The sequence below is a fragment of the Bos grunniens genome, chromosome 6 (assembly GCF_055505025.1).
Source record: "Bos grunniens cultivar Pamir isolate PY7600 chromosome 6, Bosgru_T2T1.0, whole genome shotgun sequence".
Classification (NCBI taxonomy): Eukaryota; Metazoa; Chordata; class Mammalia; order Artiodactyla; family Bovidae; genus Bos; species Bos grunniens.
Genome location: NC_141170.1, coordinates 88,879,958 through 88,900,953, shown reverse-complemented (window position 1 = coordinate 88,900,953; position 20,996 = coordinate 88,879,958). Strand labels below are relative to the sequence as shown.

At 37.4% G+C, this 20,996-nt stretch overlaps 1 protein-coding gene across 48 annotated transcripts in view; it reads right to left on the bottom strand.

Annotated features, from left to right (window-relative positions):
• Positions 1-20,996, bottom strand: part of BMPR1B (bone morphogenetic protein receptor type 1B) — a 522,369-nt gene that overhangs the window by 168,529 nt on the left and 332,844 nt on the right. For 41 of the 48 annotated variants that reach the window (XR_015165674.1, XR_015165673.1, XR_015165675.1 and 38 more), the window contains one exon: positions 1,168-1,261. The exons of 3 other annotated variants lie outside the window; for them this stretch is intronic. The gene's annotated coding sequence lies outside the window, so the exon portion shown is untranslated. Of the gene's footprint in view, positions 1-1,167; positions 1,262-16,452; positions 16,557-20,996 lie in introns of all 48 variants that reach the window. 4 more of the 48 variants (XM_086406607.1, XM_086406601.1, XM_086406609.1 and 1 more) reach the window with 1 other exon arrangement.

The following is a 20,996-nucleotide window of genomic DNA, read 5'->3' as shown; positions in this document are numbered from 1 at the left end:
TTCATGTTTTGTTTTTAATTTAATATGTAATACAAATACTTATGTAATACAAAAAATCTTTGGAAGAGTAATCACCATCTATCATCCAACCTAACATTTTTAAATACCACACTAGTGTTACTCCACAACTAAAAAACCTACAGGGAAATTTTCGATCTGTCGGTTGACAAACTTCATCTAGTTAATGCCAAACCTACAGCAAAGCAACATATTACTTTCCAAATCATGTGCAGTAGACATAAAACACAAGTGTATCAATTCATGGGTGTCCTAAATCAGAAAACACATAGAAACCAAGTACTTTCTGTCCCCTTTAGCAACACCGCTTTTAATGTCAATCTGGGATATGCAAAACAATGATGATAACTGAATAGACAAAAGCACTATAGTCACATAGAGAATCATGTGTCCAAGTGCTGCCTGTGATGAAAGGGGGATAAAAAGAAAAAACTATGATGTGGAGCAGGGGATGTTAACTTAATGTCTTTAGTAATGAACCACATTTTGTGAGGACCCAATCTAGCACATCACTTAACAAGCAGAGAAATTCTCCTAAACACTGAGTTCTTTGCATCTTGGATTAAGAAGCCTGTTCTGACTTTTCATCACTCCCACTTTTCTCTGTTCCCAGAAGTAGTCATTATTTCATTTTAATGGACTGCCGAATGGACACTGGATTTCTTTCAAAAAGACCTTATGTTTCTCACATCTCACATTCACAGTCTACACATTTTCACAAAGTCAACAAAATCTTCAACCATTCATCTGAATTTTTCCCCTATTCCATTTCTAAACCAGCATCCACTATAAACTTATTAATAATCATGTTTCAATACCAATATAAAAAATAAACACAAATTTACCAATCAGAAGACTTCAAGTATGAGAGAATGAAGACACAGAAATTTACTGACAGGATACACCACGGAATCAGTGTTGAAGAGCCATTCCCACCACCCACGACACTATAGTGCATTTTGAACCTACACAACATTCTGAAGAGCAGAACACAAAAGTATACTGCCACCAAGAACACTCTCAACCAGCAGGCAGCCTTTCCTCATTAGCTTTAACATGTCACACAGCCCTTTGCTTACTGATGTAGAGCAGCCAAAAGGGAGATGGCGTTTACGAGCAAAAGCAAGACTGAGCTGGCTAATTACTTACCTTCTACGTATGACAGGCTTGCTTGTTTAACTTTTTGTATCCTCTCTTGTCATAGCTCAACGGAAAATGGTTGTGATGCAGCAGAAGTTTGAACCTGACAATCAAAAAGAATGTTTTAAGACAAAAATGGGAAATTAGAGTTCCCTCCCGTACAGTCTTTCTTTCCCTGCCCTCTGCGTGCGTGTTTCTCTCTCGTTTTCTCTCTCTGCAAGGCAGCTACGTAGTGGTCTATAAATATTGACCCTGACACTTGCTCAGTGCTTTACTTGCTCATGGCACAGGTCCGTGTTACTGAACACCGTGGTAATACTCCGGCAAAGTTCTCAGCTGCTCAGACAAAGCTGTGGATTGGCTCACTACCCAGCAACCCTGTGCCTGCCTGGAAATACCATTTTTCTGCCAGCTTTACAGATGCTATGGGCCTTTCCTGAGGCCCAAATCAGGCACAGAAGGGCAATTATGAGGTTTGTCTGAAGAAATACAGTTTTCCTCAAGCAGGTGGAGGAAAGGGGGGCTGGATGGAGTAGAAGCCAAGAAAGGAAATACTGCCTTTGTTTTGGCCAAACAATATAATTTCAAACCCTTTATAAAAGTCATACCTTAATGTCATTTAATCAAGCTTTATAAAACTGAATTACTACATACTATGAATAACCAAAAGACGTAGGAGAGCGTTTTTGCAATTGTTTTTAATATTGCTCCTCATTGAATAAGGCTGCACTGACTAACTGACCACAAAGAAATGTTTCAACATGAATAAATTCATTTCTAGACTGATTGAAGTGCACAGGAAAGTATAATATTAATCAGATCAAATTAAGTACTTTCTGAAAGAGGCTAAAATATAATCTGGAAATTATATGAATCAACATATGAAATACTTCTAGATTTTCAATGATGACAATTTAAATTTTATTTTTTTAATTAAGGATAAAATCTAACCCATGACTATATAATTTGTAGGTGATATAAACAAGGTCACCATCATCTACTGTCCCACATATTATGTCCACAGTATGAATAATTAGAAAATAAAGTAAGCATATATTTTTACTCTTCTTGTCGAGACTAATCATATGTTTACCTAATTGAAATGTCATCTCGATTAAATAAAGAGTAAAGGAAATTTAAGAACTATCTGGTCACTCACTCATTTAATAGATGAGAAAAGTCACCTCCAGCCTGGTTAATTTACACAATCACATGGCAAGTTTGTGGCAGGGCTGAAACCAGAAGCCCTTGCTCTATTTCTCACAAAGTTGTGCTCCTTCTACTAAAAAAGGTTCCTAAATTCATTTTTAGGTTCAAACCCTGATTTTCATATGAAATCTTACCAAAAGCCTTATCAGTAAATGTAAACATTACAGCTAGAGAAATAACCAGCATAAAACAAAAATAGTCTTTAACAGTGTAATTGACAACCCCTACGAAAAAGTTATATACAAGAATTAGCTTTCTAACAGTTGAAATCTACTTTTTCTTGCTTCATTTAATAATCAATATTTACCCAATAAATTAACTTAATACCAGGAGAGGTATATGTTAGGTGCTGAGGAGTTAGGTGCCCCTTGGTTAGGTGCTGAGGAGCCCAAGATGAAACACAGTTCCTACTCTGAGCCTTTTCAGTCCAATCTCATGGCAGGGGTCGGGGGGGGGGTGGCGCCAATAATGACAAAACATCATGTTAATACAGGGGTGCAAACTAGGAGGGCAGCAGGGGTTCCTGGCACATGAGAATCTGAGCCAGTATGAAGTGAGGGGACACAGGAAATTCCTCAATCAAGACTTTAAAGGTGACACAAACAGATGGAGAGAAATACCACATTTTTTGATTAGGAGAATCAATACTGTCAAAATGACTCTACTATTCAAAACAATGTACAGATTCAATTCAATCCCTGCCAAATTACCAATGGCATTTTTCATAAAATTAGAACAAAAAGCTTTTAATTTGTATGGAAACACAAAATACCCCAAATAGCCAAAGAAAACTGCAGAAAGAAAAATGAAGGCAGAGAAATCAGACTCCCTGAATTCAGACTATAGTACAAAACTACAGTTATCAAAACCATATGGTACTGGCACAAAAAGAGAAATATAGATCAATGGAACAAAATTTCTAGAAAGTCCAGAGATAAAACCACACACCTACGATCACCTAATGTATGACGAAGGAGACAAGAATGTACAATGGAGAAAAGACAGTCTCTCCAATAAACAGTGCTGGGAAAACTGGAGAGCTATGTGTAAAAGAATGAAATTAGAACAGTCACTAATACCATATACAAAAATATACTCAAAATGGATTAAAGACCTAAATAAGTCTTTAAAGTAAGGCCAGATACTATAAAACTATCAAAGGAGAACACAGGAAGAACACTACTTGACAAACAGTACCAAGATCTTTTTCAATCCACCTCCTAGACTAATGGAAATAAAAACAAAAATAAAACAAACAAGGTCTAATTAAACTTAAAAGATTTGCACAACAAAGGAAACCATAAACAAAAAGACAACCCTGGAAATGCAAGAAAATACTTACAAATGAAGCGACAGGCAAGGGATTAATCTCCAAAATATACAAACAGCTCATGCAGCTTAACATAAAAAAAAAATAAATAAATCCAATCAAAAAAATGGGTGGAACACTGAAACAGGTATTTTTCCAAAGAAGACATATAGATAGCCAAAAAGTACATGAAAAGATGCTCAACATCACTAACTTAAGGAGAAATGCAAATCAAAACTACAGTGAAGTATCACTTCACACAAGTCAGATCACCCACTGTCAAAAAAGTCTACAAACAATAAATGCTGGAGAGGATACAGAGAAAAGGGAACCCTTGCACTGGGGATAGGACTGTATATTCCCAATGTATATATACCAATGCTATTGGTATACGCACTAAGGAGAAAAATAAGGAGTGTCCTTAAAAAACTGAAAAGACAGCTACTATATAATCCAGCAATCTTTAGATCAGATCAGATGAGATCAGTCGCTCAGTCTTCTCCAACACCACAGTTCAAAAGCATCAATTCTTTGGCGCTCAGCCTTCTTCACAGTCGAACTCTCACAACCATACATGACCACAGGAAAAACCATAGCCTTGACTAGACGAAAATTCTTCAAGAGATGGGAATACCAGACCACCTGATCTGCCTCTTGAGAAATTTGTATGCAGGTCAGGAAGCAACAGTTCGAACTGGACATGGAACAACAGACTGGTTCCAAATAGGAAAAGGAGTTCGTCAAGGCTGTATATTGTCACCCTGTTTATTTAACTTATATGCAGAGTACATCATGAGAAATGCTGGACTAGAAGAAACACAAGCTGGAATCAAGATTGCCGGGAGAAATATCAATAACCTCAGATATGCAGATGACACCACCCTTATGGCAGAAAGTGAAGAGGAACTCAAAAGCCTCTTGATGAAAAGTGAAAGTGGAGAGTGAAAAGTTGGCTTAAAGCTCAACATCCAGAAAACGAAGATCATAGCATCCGGTCCCACCACTTCATGGGAAATAGATGTGGAAACAGTGGAAACAGTGGAAACAGTGTCAGACTTTAGGGCTCCAAAATCACTGCAGATGGTGACTGCAGCCATGAAATTAAAAGACGCTTACTCCTTGGAAGAAAAGTTATGACCAACCTAGATAACATATTCAAAAGCAGAGACATTACTTTGCCAACAAAGGTCCATCTAGTCAAGGCTATGGTTTTTCCTGTGGTCATGTATGGATGTGAGAGTTGGACTATGAAGAAGGCTGAGCACCAAAGAATTGATGCTTTTGAACTGTGGTGTTGGAGAAGACTCTTGAGAGCCCCTTGGACTGCAAGGAGATCCAACCAGTCCATTCTGAAGGAGATTAGCCCTGGGATTTCTTTGGAAGGAATGATGCTAAAGCTGAAACTCCAGTACTTTGGCCACCTCATGCGAAGAGTTGACTCATTGGAAAAGACTCTGATGCTGGGAGGGATTGGGGGCAGGAGGAGAAGGGGACGACAGAGGATGAGATGGCTGGATGGCATCACTGACTCGATGGACATGAGTCTCAGTGAACTCCGGGAGTTGGTGAGGGACAGGGAGGCCTGGCGTGCTGCGACTCATGGGGTTGCAAAGAGTCGGACACAACTGAGTGACTGATCTGATCTGACTAGACGAACCTTTGTTGGCAAAGTAATGTCTCTGGTCTTGAATATGCTATCTAGGTTGGTCATAACTTTCCTTCCAAGGAGTAAGCGTCTTTTAATTTCATGGCTGCAGTCACCATCTGCAGTGATTTTGGAGCCCAGAAAAATAAAGTCTGACACTGTTTCCACTGTTTCCACATCTATTTCCCATGAAGTGATGGGACCGGATGCCATGATCTTCGTTTTCTGAATGTTGAGCTTTAAGCCAACTTTTTCACTCTCCACTTTCACTTTCATCAAGAGGCTTTTGAGTTCCTCTTCACTTTCTGCCATAAGGGTGGTGTCATATGCATATCTGAGATTATTGATATTTCTCCCGGCAATCTTGATCCCACTTTGTGCTTCTCCAGTCCAGTGTTTCTCATGATGTATTGTGCATATAAGTTAAATAAGCAGGGTGACAATATACAGCCCTGACGTACTCCTTTTCCTATTTGGAACCAGTCTGTTGTTCCATGTCCAGTTCTAACTGTTGCTTCCTGACCTGCATACAGATTTCTCAGGAGGCAGATCAGGTGGTCTGGTATTCCCATCTCTTTCAGAATTTTCCACAGTTTATTGTGATCCACACAGTCAAAGGCTTTGGCATAGTCAATAAAGCAGAAATAGATGCTGGGCAAAAACCTGGAGAAAACCATAACTCAAAAAGAGACAAGCACCCTAATGTTCACTGCAGCACTATTTATGATAGCCAGGACATGGAAGAAAACTAAATGTCCACCAATAGGTGAATGGATAAAGAAGATGTGGTACATACATAAACGGAATATTATTCAGCCACAGAAAGAATGAACTAATGCCATTTGCAGCAACACAGATGGACCAAGAAAGAGTCACACTGAGTAAAGTCAGACAGACAAAAATAAATGTTATTATCACTTACATGTGGAATCTAAACAAAAAAAAATGTGCAAATAAACTTAATTACAAAAAAGAAATAGAGTCACAGATGCAGCAAATAAACTTATGGTTACCGGGAGGAAAACGAGGGGGAGATAAATGATGAGATTAGGACTGACACATACTCACTACTGTATATAAAATAAACTAATAACAACACAGTGTATAGCAGAGGAAAGAGTGGATATATGTATATGGATAACTGATTTCCTTTGTTGTACACCTGAAGCTAACAACATACTAAATCAGATACACTCCAATAAAAAATTTTAAAAAAAAGAATGAATAGACAGCAATGAGACAAAGATGAGAAGGAATAACACAATGAAAACAAGGAGGCAAGGAAAAAATGATATGGAATTTCCAAGTTTTCTTTTACTGGAGCACAGAATATAAAGCAGGAAATGGTTAAATGACCAAAAAAATAAAAAAAAAAAAGGGACTAGAAGGAGAAAGGTGATGAAGGGTTATATATACCAGGTTAAAAAACTGGGTTTTATATAGTAGGTGAGTAGTCTTCAACTATTTTTATTCACAGACCCTTAAAAGAATTTTGAAAAATATGTAACCATTAACACATTATCAAGTTAATGCCTACAATTTTTCACCTGTGGTAAAATATGCACTTGAAAAGAATTTAATTTCCATTCTATTGGAAATACTGACATTTTAAACATTTTAAAATAAAACTTCTATCAACTATTTTAAGAATATGCAATAGAACCTAAATTCAGGGTCATAAAATTGTTATGCATTTTAAAAATACATGAATAGACTCTTCTTTCAATCTGAAAATTTTATATTACTATTTTATCAACCTTTATTTCCATCTCACTTCCTCGGAGAATTCTTACATAATGTATTTTGTAACTAAAATTCTTTCATTTTTCACCCTAAACCTCTCCACAACAAAAAAAATATTCTTACTTTTCCACAAAAAAAATCTAAGACATTAATTTAAATTGTTTAATTGCTAAGTTTTCTATGATCTTAGCTACAATGCACCATAGTATGATTTGGGATGGATAGGTATATGCCAGAGAAGGCAATGGCAATCCACTCTAGTACTCTTGCCCGGAAAATCCCATGGACAGAGGAGCCTGTTAGGCTGCAGTCCATGGGGTTGCTAAGAGTCGGGCACTGAGCAACTTTACTTTCACTTTTTTTTACTTTCACTTTTCACTTTCATGCATTGGAGAAGGAAATGGCAACCCACTTCAGTATTCTTGCCTGGAGAATCCCAGGGATCAGAGGAGCCTAGTGGGCTGCTGTCTATGGGGTCACACAGAGTTGGAAACGACTGAAGCTACTTAGCAGCAGCAGCAGGTATACATCTTTCTTTTGTAAAGTTAGAGAGAGACTGCTGTGAATAAAGCATTGTTCTGAGCTAAATCAATATTAAGAGAAATTAATGTGTAAAAGTTAAGACTCTGGACACTCACTCCATTAAAACCATTTATTCAATTGCTAAGTGAAAGAAGCTAGTCTGAAAAGGCTATAGGGTTTGGGTGGGGAGGGGGAATGAGCAGATGGAGCACAGGGAATTTTAGGGCAGAGAAGCTACGTGTTTTGGCTTTATTTTGACACTGTAATCGTAGATACATGACATTACACATTTGGCAAGACAGAATCATCACAAAGAGAGAGCCCTAATGAAAATTAGGAACTTTAGTTAAGTCTCTTGACTTCCTGAAGCATGTGGTCTAAAAGAGAATATTATTGAGTGATTATTGCCTAATAGAAACTATAGAACTATCTCTAACACTAAAACTCTGACAGATGAGTATGCTTTTGCCTTTTTCAAGAAAAAGACAATGAGTCTTGGGGTTATAAAGTGACTTGTCTGAAGTCATACAACTAATAATCAGTAGATCTGGGATTCAGGTCACACCTGTCTGACTGGACTATAGTACCACATACTGTCTTTCTATCAGTTACTTATACAGAGGAAGCCAAGGCTAAGCAAGGAAGAGGACTACACCGTGCCCTCAGGAAGTCAGTAAGGAATTAAAGCCTTATCATACAGTTCTCTCAGGAAACTCCTAGAATTTTGAGTTTTAAAGGGTAGCAAGAAGATGAGATGAAGAAATGAATCAGTGGACAAAATTAAAATGATTGATATGCCTTATAAAAAATAGCCTGAAGGGTTTTGTCTTTGATTTGACTGAAGGGTAAGGACTACATAGAGTCAAAGGTGTGCAGACTTAACACTACCAAAATATCAGTTCTTCCCAACTTTATTTATAGATTCAATGTAATCTCCACCAAAATCCATCTTTTTGGATATTAACAAACTCATACTAAAGTTCACACAGAGAGGATAAAGACCTAGAATAGCCAACGACAGTAAGTAAGAACAAAGATGAAAGACTGACAGTAACATCAAGGCTGACTATAAAGCTGTAGTAATCACGACAGTGTGATATTAGAGAAAGAAAAGAAATCAATGGCACAACAGAAAGCACAGAAATAGACTCACTTAAGTAAAGTCAACTAATCTTTGACAAGGAGCAGAGGCAAAACCATAAAGCAAAGACAATCTTTTCAACAAATGGTGCTGGAACAACTGGACATCCACAGGCAAAAAACTGAATCTGGACACAGATCTTACACCCTTCACAAAAATTAACTACACATAGATCACAGATCTTCCATGTAAAATGCAAAGCTGTAAAACTCTTAGAGTATAATACAGGATAAAACCTAGATGGCCTTGGATATGATGACGACTTTTTAGATAAAACAACAAAGGCATGACCCATAAAAAAAAATAATTGGTATGTTGAACTTAAAAATTAATAACCTCTGAGAAAGACAATATCAAGGCAATGAGAACACAAGTCACAAACAGAAAATATTTGCAAAAGACATCTAATGAAGGACTGTTATCTAAAAGATAAGAACTCTAAAAACCCCAAAAAAAAATTTTTTTAATGAGCCAAAGATCTTAATAGATATATCACAAAAAAAGATATACAGATGGCAAATAAGCATATGGAAAATGCTCTAATTCATCTGTCATCAAGGAAATGCAAATTCAAACAACGATATGCCATACCACTATACAACTTTTAGAATGACTAAAATCCAGAACACACACAACACTAAATGCTGATTGAGGTGTGTAACTGGTGGTGTGAAGATGTGAAAGAAGAACTTTCATTTCCTGCTGGTGGGTATTCAAAATGATCCAGCCACTGTGAAAGACTGTTTGGAGGTTTCTTACAAAATTAAACATACTCTTATCATATGATTTATCAATCACACTCATATTTACCCAAAGGATTTGAAAACGTATGCCTATACAAAAATGCAGATGTTTATAGAAACTTTAATTATAACTGGCAAAAAACTGGAAGCAACCAGAAGATCCTTCAGTGAGTGACTAGATAAATAAACTGTGGTACATCTAGGCAGTGGAATATTATCAGTACTAAAAGATTAGCTATCAAGTCATGAAAGACATGAATGAAATTTAAATGCATATCCTGAAAGAGATGAGAATACCAGACCACCTGACCTGCCTCTTGAGAAATCTGTATGCAGGTCAGGAAGCAACAGTTAGAACTGGACATGGAACAACAGACTGATTCCAAACAGGAAAAGGAGTACGTCAAGGCTGTATATTGTCACCCTGCTTATTTAACTTCTATGCGGAGTACATCATGAGAAACGCTGGGCTGGAAGTAGCACAAGCTGGAATCAATACCAATAATCTCAGATATGCAGATGACACCACCCTTATGGCAGAAAGTGAAGAGGAACTCAAAAGCCTCTTGTTGAAGGTGAAAGAGGAGAGTGAAAAAGTTGGCTTAACATTCAGAAAACGAAGATCATAGCATCTGGTCCCATCACTTCATGGGAAATAGATGGGGAAACAGTGGAAACAGTGTCAGACTTTATTTTTGGGAGCTCCAAAATCACTGCAGATAGTGACTGCAGCCATGAAATTAAAAGATGCTTACTCCTTGGAAGAAAATTTATTACCAACCTAGATAGCATATTCAAAAGCAGAGACATTACTTTGCCAACAAAGGTTCGTCTAGTCAAGGCTATGGTTTTTCCTGTGGTCATGTACGGATGTGAGAGTTGGACTGTGAAGAAGGCTGAGTGCCAAAGAATTGATGCTTTTGAACTGTGGTGTTGGAGAAGACTCTTGAGAGTTCCTTGGACTGCAAGGAGACCCAACCAGTCCATTCTGAAGGAGATCAGCCCTGGGATTTCTTTGGAAGGAATGATGCTAAAGCTGAAACTCTAGTACTTTGGCCACCTCATGCGAAGAGTTGACTCATTGGAAAAGACTCATTGCTGGGAGGGATTGGGGGCAGGAGGAGAAGGGGACGACAGAGGATGAGATGGCTGGATGGCATCACTGACTCGATGGACGTGAGTCTGAGTGAACTCCGGGAGTTGGTGATGGACAGGGAGGCCTGGCATGCTGCGATTCATGGGGTCACAAACAGTCAGACACGACTGAGCGACTGAAATGAACTGAAGTTAAAGAAGCCAGTCTGAAGAGAACGATGTATGTATGATTTCAAATATATGACATTCTGGAAAAGACAAATCTCTTTCCAACAGAATGCAAATTCAATGATAGCACACATTTCAAGGGCCTAAATTGAGCCTTGCACACAATAAATGCACAATAAATATGTATGGTACAAATGACTGAAATAGGCACTTGTGAGCCATATACCAATACAAGTGGTTCCTGAAGTCACAAGGCCTCTTAGTGATTATAAGACACCCAAAATCCACACTGAAGAAATGGGTCAAGGAAGAAAAGTCCATAACGACCATAAAACAATTATGAATGTTAAGTAGGGGAAGAATGAGAGAATGGGACCCAGAGTGAATGAGGAAGGAATATTCTGGAGGGAGAGGTCAGCAAATCCAAATACCACAGAAAGATCCAACATTAAAGTAATTAAAAACAACCCATAATACACAGCCCTCAGACAGCACTGTGATACTAAACATCTCTGAACTGTACATTTTACAAGGATACTTTTAATGGTATATGAATTATATTTCAATAAAGCAGGTATTTAAAAAGAAAGAAAGATCAATGGTGGCTAAACTGTTTCCACAGGAGAAGAAAGGTAAGCAATTAAAATGAGACATTGAGTAGGATCACTCTTACAAAAAGTTTGGCTACAATAAAAGAAGAGAAAGACAGGTGGGGATAATGATTTAAAACAACAAACCACTCATCACAGTGTAGAGACTGAGTGTTCTAAAGTCAAGCTGACTTGAGTTTTCATCTTTCTCAAGTTACAAGTTATACAACCTTAGTTTCCTCATCAAAAAGATGAGTTTCATATAGTACCTCTGATCTGAGTATCAGTACTTCACTTCTTTTTACTGTGTCATAATACTTTACTGTCTAAAATACGCTTTTTATTTATCCACTCATTAGCTGATGGACATTTGGGTTGTCCCCATTTTTAAGCTATTATGAAAAATGCTGCTATGAAATTTCATGTACAAGTTTTTGGGTGAACTTACATTTTCATTTCTCGCGGGTAAACAGCAAGAGTGAAACTGCTAAGTAATATGGTAATTTTATGTTTAACAACATAAAGAACTGTCAAATTGTTTTCTAAAGTGACTACTACCCTGGTGGCTCAGAGAGTAAAGTGTCTGCCTGCAACGCAGGAGATCCAGGTTTGATCCCTGGGTCAGGAAGATCTCCTGGAGAAGGAAATGGCAACCCACTCCGGTACCCTTGCCTGGAAAATCTCATGGACAGAGAAGCCTGCAAGGCTACAGTCGATGGGACTGCAAAGAGTCGGATACAACTGACCAACTTCACTTTCACTTTTAGCTTTTCAAAGTGACTGCACCATTTACATCCCCACCAGCAAAGTATGAGGGTTCCAATTTCTCCACATTCCTATAAACACCTGTAATCAACTATCTTTATTACAGCAACCCTAAGTATAAAGCACAATCTCATTGTGATTTTAATTTCCATTTCCCTAATGACAAAACATTCACTATCTTTTCGTGTGCTTCTTGGCCTTTTGAACATTTACTCTTTTCAGTAAATACAATTTCAAAAAAGCTCAGGACTGAATAAAGCTTAAGGCATATTTTCAAGTTATATGTGACACAGACATGATCACTTACTTCTTAGCTGAATAAATGAACAAACTAATCAACAAATGAAAGATTAGGGATTAGACATGTGATTTATTGGTATATTGCTTCCATTTTTAAACTAATAATTTGAATTCCTCTGCATTTTCAACAGAATTTTTAGTAAAGAAACTTTTAAAATTTGTAATGACAAAGAATAGGTACTAACCCTCTGTTCAGTATTATGATGAATACCTATATTAGTATTTTCAATTTGGTAATAATTAAGTACTCTATTAGATAAGTGCTAGGAAACTGGAACTGTAATTCTGTTATATGAATACTTTAATGCTTCCTTGAGGTTAGACGTGGAGAAAAAGCAAAAAATTGATTAAGAAATGAATGACCTTAAAATACATTGCTGACAAACTTAATCATGAAGGCTACAAATTTACTCAACACCATAAAGAATGACACACTCCTCAGGGGCAATGGGTTCTAGGAAAATATTAGTAATCCAAATTGGCCATGATTTTTCAAAAGTACCGAGGAAATATGTGACTTTCCATGTAAAAGATTGAAGAGAAAGAAAACTGATTCTATAATATGCCTGGTTAGAAACAAACTATGGATGGTTTTCTCCTTGTTTTTCCTTTCAGTTCAGATCAGTCACTCAGTCGTGTCCGACTCTTTGCGACCCCATGAATCGCAGCACGCCAGGCCTCCCTGTCCATCACCAACTCCTGGAGTTCACTCAGACTCACGTCCATCGAGTCAGTGATGCCATCCAGCCATCTCATCCTCTGTCGTCCCCTTCTCCTCCTGCCCCCAATCCCTCCCAGCATCAGAGTCCTTTCCAATGAGTCAACTCTTTGCGTGAGGTGGCCAAAGTACTGGAGTTTCAGCTTCAGCATCACTCCTTCCAATGAACACAGGTCTCCTATTAGTCATATTATAAAGAAAGTCACTTACCTTTAACTCTAAGGTTCTTTGTTCTCATGTAATAAATACTTTGGGCTCCCGGGACCCCACAGGAAAATCATACACAGGTCTACTAACCTTTACTGCTGCCAGTTTATTCTAAGTACCTATCCATTATTAGTTGAAGGTATTGACTACATAATTAATGAAAAAGGCTCTTTCAATCAGAACAATGCTGTATATAAACTTAAAAGGGGAAAAATATGAAGCAGAAAAATGATAGAGCAAAGAATAGAAGTCCTTTTAAATTTGTATTTGACATCAAACAAACAAATGACAAACTAAACATTGTATCACTTATAAATAGAAATTGTTTTGAAATTCATAGTGCATGGAACGCATATAACCATAATCAATAAAAAAGCTCAATAACATTTAACAAAAAAAAGTAACAATAAAGAGTGAAAAACATCAAGATTATCGAGTTATTCTTGTAGTTGTTGCTAATTGGTCTCATATAAAACTATACTAATGTCTCTCTTCATGATTAATATTAATAGCTGAGTTCTCAGCTACATACCAGTATTTCCATTTGTTTTCCTCTTAATGGCATATATATTTATATAACACCAAGGACAATTTCAAAAATATTGGAAATATAATATTTATTTGCAATATAATTTCAGGAATTTTCTACTCTTACAAAAGTGTACAGGTCTTACAATCATTACATAGCTTTAATATTTATTTCTTAAATTTAAGGAATTAACTTCACTAATTCAAATTTCTCTAAAATCAGTTCAAAATGAAAATTAGATTGTCTATCTAACAGTAAGAATCTTTGAGAATTTTTAATTCCATTAATTGCTGAGTAGCTCTAATATTTCAGATGATCACCCAACACTGGAAACAAAGGTTTTCTGTCACCAAAAAGATCTCAACTCTCAGCTTTTGTTGCTTTTTCAAGGACAATTCATTTGAGGATCTTTTTATTCATACAGATATCCATAATTAGCAATGTGATATTAATTTAATGGAACATTTCTAGAAACAACTAGAGTATATTTTGTTGAACAGAGGAACAGATATCCCGAGAAAGAACTAAGCGCCCTCTCCAAGACAGGAGAGGCAGGGTGATCCTAAAATCGCCCCTACCAGAAGGATTTCTGTCAGCTAAAAGGAGAGCAGGAGAGATTGGGGAACTCAGTAAGACAAGCTACCACCATGCATTCCTTAGGATGGAAAAGGAGAAATCCCAGCCAGGAAGAATTCAGCAAAAATCAGTTCAGTGGAGGAGGGAAATACCTATCTACCACATTTAAGCTGACCTTTGTTACTATTAATCACACAACAGTAAGTCATAAAAGCATCACTGAATAATTAAACGAGCACGGAAAATAGGAATATATGTTAAATCTCACAAAAGAATTATTAAAATTCATAAAAGAATATAAAAACATCACTGGTTTATTTTACTGCTATATGATCTATCTGTTCTCATATGCAAGATTTAAATTTGTAAAGCCAAAGAATATCATTATTCACTTTAATGCCACATTTTTCTAATCAAAATATGTCTCAAAAAAAGGAGAAGAAATAGGAAGAAAACAATAAAGCCAACCAATTTTAACAAGAAATGAATGATATATCTATTACTCTCGTTTGGTTTACACATAAAATGGGGTTGTTTCTATTGGCTGTCCTGCTTGACAGGGCTTGATATTTTCTTGAAATGCATTGTCAAAAGTAAATAAGGAGTAATGCAGAAAGAAAGACGAAAATATTTTAAATCTTACTTTTACTTCTGTATTTTAGTGGATCTGAATATTGTCATATATATTTCCAACAGTAAGTTAAATAAACTTTGAGGTGAACTAAAGCAATCTTTCTAGTTTCTGTAAGCTCTGATTTCATTAGACTACTTTGGAATAGGTGAAAACTGCACAGGAGTGCCCTTTGAGGTGCTTTTTCCCTTCCTCTAATTTGCTTCATCCTGGTATTCAGCTTACATTGGCCAAGATCAGAGCTGGAACTAGGTTGAGGATAGGTGGGAGGTAAAAGTATAAACGAGCTCCCCTGCTAGTTCAGATGATAAAGAATCTGCCTGCAACGCAGGAGACCTGGGTTCAATCCCTGGGTCAGGAAGATCTCCTGGAGGAGGGCATGTCAACCCACTCCAGTATTCTTCCCTGGAGAATCCCATGGACAAAAGAGTCTGGCGGGCTACAGTCCATGGGGTCACAAAGAGTTGGACATGACTTCTACATGTGCATAGAAAAGGTAAAGAAAGAATATCCTTATATTCTTTCATAATCCACTGAAGAAATGAAATAATGTTAACAAATAGCACATCAATTTAGGAATCAACCTGATTATATTTCTATTTTATTATGAAGAGAATATGTATTGAACTGTTAAATTAAAATAACTGCTTTGTATAACTATCCATCTTTGAAAAAGCATATACAAACTGCCACTCATTCCGGATACTTAAATCACATCAGTGAAGAACATAAAGGAACACTTCAGAAGTACAGGAACTCAGATCACGCTCAGGGCATGGGACCCATATTGATGGGGTATTCCCCCTCTTGCTGGCCAACTCTGTACAAATCTATTGACGCACATTTATACGGCATGTTTTTAAGGAGTCTTTCTTCATATGCTTTCTCATTTGATCATTAGGATAAGCCAATGAGAAAAAATTCCTACTTTACATAAGCAAAAATGGAAATCCAAAGTAGGCAAGGAACAGCCCAATGTGCCAACATTTTAAAGAAATATAGACAGAAACTGAATTTGGGACTTTTTGTATTAAACCCTTGGCCTGTATTACTACACATTTTAACAACACCTGAGGGACCCTCCCTCAGTATGGATTTTCCTATTGAAAAAAACAATAACACCTAATGGATAAACTGAAGTATTCCAGTTTGAGGCAAATATATATATTTTTTAATAATGGCAACATACACACACACACACACACACCCATGACTTGGGTAATGACAGTACCATTACTCAGCAAAAATTTCAGTGTTCTACTTCTGTTCTCCCCCAATTCTAATTAGTTACTACTCTGTCTAGCTTTGGAATACCTCTCAAGTTCATGCCTCCTACCCTTCCCTCTGTTCCTACCAAAATTCAGGTCTAACTTTTATGTAACCTTAAACACTGAAAGACTCACCATCGACTCTCCTGTCACCACTCTGCCTTCTCCGTCCGTCTTCTACGCTGCTTCCACGGGTTACAAAATTTCAACACCTCATCTTGCCGACAGAGGATTCAAGCCTTCAGCACAGAACAGAGGCCACTCAGCCATCTCGACCTGGCCTTATCCTTTAGGTTTCATTTCCCTTTTGCCCACAACACAAATCCCATGTTACACTCACCTAACACACCAAACCAAGTGTTCACTAGAAATGCCCTGTGAAGCAGCATTTACAAGTTTCTGTATCTTTTCAAGAACAAACAAAATTCTCTGAACCCTAAATTTCATCAGAGTAATATTTGAGCTGGTATAATAGAACTAGATCCAACTATGTGGGAATGCAAACTCAAAAATTAAAAAAAAAAGATAAACAAACAAACAAACAAACTTCTTTGGGTGCTGTAAGGCTGATATTAAAACTCCTTACTCCTTCTTGCTTGTCTCATTTTTAGAAGTGTGACAAATTTAGTGCTTCCTCCTAAAAGCAGAAAGGAAAAGCAAGTACCAATCTGGAGTCTGCCAGCAACAAAGCAGTGGTAACACTGCACTTAAGGATGGTCTGTGGCATTTCTGTCCTGAGTATTCACTTCTCTGTTTTATCATCTTTGTGACATAAAATGAGGCAATGAACAATTCCACAATGCTGTTGAAAATGTTCACTCCAATTACATGATTTTCCTTTTTAAAAAATCTAGCTTTCTGGTAAACTTATGCATAGTGATAGCAATTTTGAAGTGGGATACAGTCTGAAAGAGTGACCCTAAGAAGTATTCAAAAACTAAAATGATAACAATGGTACCATGGAACTAACAGGGATCTACCTAGAGAATTTTAAATATTTATATGCCCAAAGATTGCTCCATTTTCTATTGGGCAGAATAATGAAGTTCAAAATACACTGAAGAAAGTTATCATTGGGTTTACTGGCAATCAATACCAATTAAAAGCTACATTTTAAAATGCATATCAGGTGTTACTGGAAAATGCATCCATCTGAATAGCAGCTATTGAAACGAAGTTTATCATAAAGGGTAAATAATGTATAAAAGTCCCAAGTGAGTGATGAAAACCTTGTATAGATGACAAGCCCCGTATCAGTTGGAAGCCTGTGCTCAGACTTATTGGCACCAAGAATGTTTTCTTAATTTCCTAACTGTGCATAACATCACACCCCCAAGTTGGCCTAGAATACCCTTATTTATTGCTTTATTCTATTAAAAACCACTTTAACTTACTTATATTCCTGACAAATCCATTGTATAATTTTAATTGGCAGTTGTAATGCTTCTTGTGGAGTATTTTGTATTTATTTATGCTTTCATTCAACATAACACTTGCTGAGAACCAGTGATGGGCTTGGTACTATAGCACAATCAGTGCTCTCAGGGAAGCTGGTGAGGGAGACAGGGACTGGTGACAGATCTTTATAACACAGCATGGCGACAGCCTGAGGCAAGCAAGCAGAACACAGGAAACCAGCTCTTCGTGGAGACTGAGCTCAGGGAAGGCTTTATGGAGGAGGAGGTGCTATTAGAGAGCTCCTCTAATAGAAGTAAACTATATGAAGTAATAGAAGAAAGTATGTGAAGATTTCACATGTGTGGCACTTTGGGATGATGGTTAAGACCCAAAGTACAGCCACGCAGTGAGAGCCTCCAGTAGTAATAAATAGCCCAGTCTTAATATCACTGACCCAGAGGTTTCAGTACAAGGGGGGTGGGGGGGGGCAAATGTCAAGGTTTATTTCTTCTCTGCCTGTTGACATTTTCACTAATTTCATCTTCAAACTTTCTTCTAATTTTTAAAATGTGATCCCATATTAGGTTTTGTTTTTGGAGAGGAAAAGATAATTACATATAGTACTAGAGTAGCCGTGTTAGTCGCTCCGTCTTGTCCAGCTTTTTTGCAACTCCATGGACTGTAGCTCACCAGGCTCCTCTGTCCACGGAATTTTCCAGGCAAGAATACTGGAGTGGGTTTCATCTCCACTTCCAGAGGATCTGCCAGATCCAGGGCTCACACAGGTCTCCTTGCACGCAGGAGGATTCTTTACCGCTTGAGCCATCAGTTCAGTTCAGTCGCTCAGTCGTGTCTGACTCTTGGCGACCCCATGGACTGCAGCACACCAGGCTTCCCTGTTCATCACCAACCCCTGGAGTGTACTCAAACTCATGTTCATTGAGTCAGTGATGGCATCCAACCATCTCATCCTCTGTTGTCCCCTTCTCTTCCCACCTTCAATCTTTCCCAGCATCAGGGTCTTTTCAAATGAGTCAGGAGGCATATTCCAGGGAGCCATATTCCCACAATATTTTTTCTATTGACATTTTAATTCACTTATTCAAACAATATTTATCAAGGAACTGCTGGATGACAGGCTTGGCTTTTAATGCTGGGAATATGATGGTGAACCAGACATACCTGGGGTTTACCTTATAGTTGGGGGTGGAGAGGACTAACAAATGAATGAAACATCTCATGGTCCCTTCAGAATGGCAACAATACAACAGAATAACATGACAATGCTGGGGAAAAGAAAGCTTTGGAGACGGGGAATTAAGAAAAGCTTTGCCTGAAGAGCCCATGGAGCTGAGACCTGAAAGATGAGAAGGAGATAAACCATATAAGGATCTGTAGGAAGAGCATTCCAGGAGGGCGGAACTGCTAATGGAAAGATCCCAGGGTAAGAACAATCCTTGGCTTTCAAATGACAAAAAACAACAATAACAACAAAAATGACAAACACGAAAAACGTTGGGGGAGGTGGGCAGAGATACACAATGAAGTTAAATAATTAGTACTGAATGATGTAGGTGTTTTAGGCCAGTGGTTCTTAAACTGTACTGCGCATGAGAATCACCTGTAATGCTTTTAAAAATCCAAATGCCTAGGCCACATCCGAGACCTATCACTGAAGCAGGAACCAGTGATCAAGTGTTCTCGGAAACCCTCCATGGGATTCTGATATGCCACCCAGCTAAAGCACTAATTTAAGCCATGGAAAGATTCTAATTACATAAACAGTCATTGGAAGATTAAATTTGAGCTGAAATTTCTGTCATGCACTTAAATGTCTAATTTCTATCTGGATACCTGGGGAAAAGAAACAATAGGCCTTAAGAATACATTAGTTTCCTAAGCAAATTCTTCTAAAGAACAATAAAAATGAAAGCAATTCTTGAAACAGGTACCTCTAGAAATTCAAATAATTTAGGTGAATAATGGTTCTTTGGGTAATGCCCCACTCAGTTATACCCATTTCCTGATTCATTGCTTTAATGTAATTCTCCCTGTAAATCCTAGAATATGTTTGCTTATAATTTGTGAATAACTTTGTGTCTCTGAAGAAAAAAAATGATACACAAAACACTGGAGATGGTTTCTGAATTTTCCTTACATTATTCTTTTTGACTATTTGTAGCATTAACCGTGGGAGTTCTCTAGTGCAGACCACATGTCCCATCCACTGTAAATGGCACATCATTTTGTAGTATATAATTCTGCTAAGAGTTTGCTCACCAGCACTGCATTGGAAAATAACCTTTGAGGAGAAATGGGATTTATTTAGAACTGCTGTAACCTGAGAAACTCATCATGGGTTAAAATATTTAGACATATTAATCAGGGGCAGATGGCATCTCTATTTTCAAATAAACACTAGAACACCTTTTTTTGGACTGCATTTAACAGAGAAAAAAGTTTCCTAACAGTCGTCAAACGTCTCATTTTCCAGCTCTTAGTGTCAACCTAAGTTCTTATTTTGTAACAGCTAATAATTATGCATAAACTAAGGTACCAAAATTAAAGAAAAGCAAAAGCAATCAAGTCCTGGTCCCATTTCAGGCAGGCAAACCAATCAGCTAAAAACTGACTCAACTATCATGTGGCTCTACAGTCCTACAAGCTCTGCTGAGATACCATCTCCACCAGTTTCATGAGGATATTAAAATACATGAGCTACATGAAGGAATTTTATTTAAAAAGTCAACCCCTCCATAGGAAATAAACTTAAGATATTTCTCAATTTGCCTACCCAAGACAATATTTCATCAAAATTGCATATGTTAAGTACTGTACTACCACCAATTTTTCTTTAAAGGAATTTCAAGACAGTAGATACATTTTCTGCACAGTCCATCTGTATGGAATTCACAGTATGCGAGTCAAAAGAAATGACAACTTCTATTCAACCCTATCTTCTTTAAGTTCTATCTGATAAAGCTAGCTGAGTTAACCTATCTCAAAATAGCCTGTGCATTCTTTCTATAGCTTTATGAAAACCCACAGCATCCCCATCTTGTATTAAGTATCTGTCTCCTTTTTTCTAGTAGACAATACATTAATTGACATCAAGAGCTATGTTTATGCACTTTTGCACATTCACAGTACCATCCTTTGTGGTGTTAGACAAACACCTAATTAATGAAATAATGCAGACTTATCAGCCTCCCACTACTGAACGTAAGACACATAAAGCAGCTAAGTGCTGGAAGGAGCTACAAATATACATTACCAATGAC